The following is a 3,896-nucleotide window of genomic DNA, read 5'->3' as shown; positions in this document are numbered from 1 at the left end:
ATATATATATATATATATATATATATATATATATAGATCAATCAAGGGGAAATGAGGGTACTCGTCATAATACATGAAAGACAGAAGCCAACAGTCGGCGAGGCCAAGGAAAGCGTTGGGGATGGTATTTTTTTTTAAATGTTTACTTAGATAATCACAGAAATTAGTAATGTGATCTGTTTAGGGGAAAGATAATTAGACACAAAGTAGAAGAAAAAACAACGTGCCGATGGTGGGATTCGAACCCACGACCTCCGAATAACGCGTCCGGTGCTCTTCCAACTGAGCTACATCGGCCGCTGTCCCCCCTGCTACTTTCTTGGGTATTTATGTTGTCTGTATACGAACCTTGAGAGTGTTCACCAGCGCCACCCTCAGCCATAGCGGCGGACGTGGGACGTCCTTTGTTACCGCCAGCGTCACGTAGAACGGGATCAAGAGCGAGGGCGAAAGCTGTGCTAGGACCCTCTTACGCTACCTATGGCTTCAAGACTGCCAGCTGGCAGTCTTGAAGCCGTGACGCTGGCGGTAACAAAGGACGTCCCACGTCCGCCGCTATGGCTGAGGGTGGCGCTGGTGAACACTCTCAAGGTTCGTATACAGACAACATAAATACCCAAGAAAGTAGCAGGGGGGACAGCGGCCAATGTAGCTCAGTTGGAAGAGCACCGGACGCGTTATTCGGAGGTCGTGGGTTCGGATCCCACCAATCGGCACGTTGTTTTTTCTTCTACTTTGTGTCGAATTATCTTTCCCCTAAACAGATCACATTACTAATTTCTGTGATTATCCAAGTAAACATTTAAAAAAAAAAGACAAAGTACCATCCCCAACGCTTTCCTTGGCCTCGCCGACTGTTGCCTTCTTTCCTTCATATATATATATATATATATATATATATATTGTTATGGCTAAATAGCAAAGGGGTGTCTGTTTACAGTGATATGGTAATGGGATCAGGGACAAGGTGAAGGCTACTAGCTCCCAGGCACCAACGCGTTTTTTCCTCTTCTTCTCCCAGATCAGCACAATTCTTCCTCGTCGTCAGTGGCGTGACATTTCCCCCCTCTTCAGCCTAAGCCCTCTGGGCGTGTTCGTGATTTGTGCGAGGTTGGCACGGCTTCAAGCGGGCAACATGACATAGTTCGGTTTTGGCAGACCGACGACCCGATGCTGTCAGGCGGGCTATTGCATAGGTTAAATCACTGTTGAGTTTGACAACCACATAAGGGCCGTCATAGTGGGCCAAGAGTTTTTGATGTAGGCCACGGCGCCGAAGTGGACGCCACAGCCAGACTAAATCACCTACAGAGTACGTGACCCGCCGGTGACTGGCATCGTATCGCACTCTAGAACGTTCTTGTGAAGCACCAGACCGTAATCGGGCGATTCTCCGAGCTTCTTCGGCGAGACAGAGGGTCTCAGCCAGGCAGGGGTCTTCACGGCTTGTGAAGGGCAGGATAGTATCCAGGGAGTAGCGTGGCGGTCTGACATAGAGCAGGAAAAATGGACTGTACCCAGTCGTCTCATGCGTGGCGGTATTAAATGCATACGTGATGAAGGGTAGTATGGTGTCCCAGTTCTTATGCCCTGCGTCCACATACATGGCTAGCATGTTGATAAGCGTTCTGTTGACGCGCTCAGTCAAGCCATTTGTCTGGGGATGGTATGCCGTCGAGTGTCGGAAAGTTACGGCGCATAAACGCATGAGCTCTTCAACAACATCAGCAGTGAATTGTCGGCCCCGTCAGTGATGACAATTCGTAGCGGCCCGTGTCGTAAGATGACTGAGTGCAGCAAGAAAAGCGATACCTGATGCGCCGTAGCAGATGGAAGAGCGGCGGTTTCACAGTAACGTGTGAGATAGTCCACGCAGATTACAATCCAGCGATTTCCATCCACGGACTTCGGAAACGGACCTACGAGGTCAATGCCTACTTGATCAAACGGTGCGGTCGGGGTCTTCACAGGATGCAGCAAGCCAGACGGAGTTGCAGTTGGACGTTTGTGGCGTTGACATTGCTTGCAACTGGCAACGTATTGTTCAACCGTCGAGCGCATTCTGGGCCAGTAAAATTTTTCTTGCGCACGGTGTAGTGTTCGAACCGATCCCAAATGCCCAGAAGTTGGATCATCATGCATAACATGCAATACGTCCGTGCACAACGTCTTGGGAACTACGAGTAGGTATCGCTGGCCGACAGGCGAATAACTCTTTTTCCATAGGAGGCCATCATGCACACAAAAACGGCTTGTAGGTACGTTGGCTTGCGCAAAGAGAGGCTGCAGACTGGTATCATTTTGCTGTACCATTTTGAAAACATTCGTGTCGGGGAACGCTGGCACGAGGGTCGATATACAATTGTCGAAATCGTCGCTTTCAGGTCCAGCCGTGGCCATTGGCATCCTAGAAAGACAATCTGCGTCTGCATGACGCCTCCCGCTTTTGTACACCACGGCAAAGTCATATTCCTGTAACCGGAGGGCCCAGCGTGCGAGGCGACCACATGGGTCTCGAAGGTTCCGCAACCAACAGAGTGAATGATGGTCAGTTACGATAGTAAACGAACGTCCGTACAAATATGAACAGGAACGCTGCACAGCGAAAACTACAGCTAGGCATTCCTGTTCGGTGACTGTGTAGTTTCGCTCCGGCTTGCTCAGGGTACGACTTGCGTACGCGATAACATGCTCTCGTTCATCGTGCCGTTGGACAAGGACTGCGCCAAGACCGATTCCACTAGCGTCCGTGTGTACTTCTGTCATTGCAGTAGGATCGAAGTGACGTAGGATGGGTTTCGATATTAAAAGAAACTTCAGTTGACGAAATGACGCGTCGCAGTCTGGTGTCTAGTCAAAAGTAGAGTTTTTGTGGACAAGGCATGTCAATGGGTAAGCAACGTCAGCAAAGCGATGTATAAAGCGTCTGAAATACGAACACAACCCTAGAAAACTGCTCAACTCCTTCACTGTCTGCGGGGGTTTAAAAGACTCAACAGCGGCAGTTTTCTGGGGATCCGGCATTACACCATCACCATTGACAAGGTGTCCTAGCACCAGCGCTTGGCGCTCTCCAAAGCGGCACTTTTTGGAGTTCAGAACTAGGGCGGTGTTGTGCAGACAATTCAAGACACGTACTAGCCGGTCATTGTGTTCTTGGAAGGATTTCCCAAATATGACGACATCGTCCAGGTAGCAAAGACAAATGTCCCATTTTAAGCCGCGCAAAACTGTGTCCATAAAGCGTTCAAATGTTGCTGGCGCATTACACAGCCTGAATGGCATAACATTAAACTCATAAAGGCCATCTGGCGTTACGAAGGCTGTTTTTTTCTTATCCGCAGGGTCCATTGGAATTTGCCAGTAGCCAGATCTGAGGTCAAGACAAGAAAAATAGGACGCACCAGAGAGGCAGTCGAGGGCATCGTCTATGCGAGGAAGAGGATAGACGCCCTTTTTCGTAACAGAATTTAGACGCCGATAATCGACGTAGAATCGCCACGAACCGTCTTTCTTGAGTACAAGAATAACAGGGGCAGCCCAGGGGCTAGATGACTCCTGTATCACCTCCTTCCGTAGCATGTCCTCCACTTGCTCATGAATGACTTTGCGCTCAGATGGGGACACGCGATATGGCTTTTGACGAATGGGACGAGCCGAACTAGTGTTGATGCTTTGATGGGTCCGATGTGCAGGGCGAGAGGTTGGTCCATCTGTTTGAGAAAAGTCAAACATAGGCGAAAAAGGTAGAAGAATATCCACAAGTGTACGGCGTTGAGGTGAGCTGAGATCGGCGCTGATCATGCGGAAGATCGAAGTTTCATCAGCAGGCAGAGGTACGGTGGCACTCGTAGCATCTGTGACCAAAGCAACGACGTGGGGCGCATCGGGTCCAC

At 49.6% G+C, this 3,896-nt stretch overlaps 1 non-coding gene across 1 annotated transcript; it reads right to left on the bottom strand.

The window, feature by feature from the left end:
* Positions 1-224: 224 nt before the first annotated feature.
* TRNAT-CGU (transfer RNA threonine (anticodon CGU)) lies at positions 225-297 on the bottom strand. Its single transcript has one exon. It is a non-coding gene; the product is annotated as a tRNA-Thr (tRNA).
* Positions 298-3,896: the final 3,599 nt, after the last annotated feature.

This window comes from Amblyomma maculatum, chromosome 5 (genome assembly GCF_055883805.1).
Source record: "Amblyomma maculatum isolate TAMU_Amacu chromosome 5, ASM5588380v1, whole genome shotgun sequence".
Taxonomy (NCBI): Eukaryota; Metazoa; Arthropoda; class Arachnida; order Ixodida; family Ixodidae; genus Amblyomma; species Amblyomma maculatum.
The sequence above is the reverse complement of the archived record's forward strand: the minus strand, read 5'-3'. Positions and strand labels throughout refer to the sequence as shown.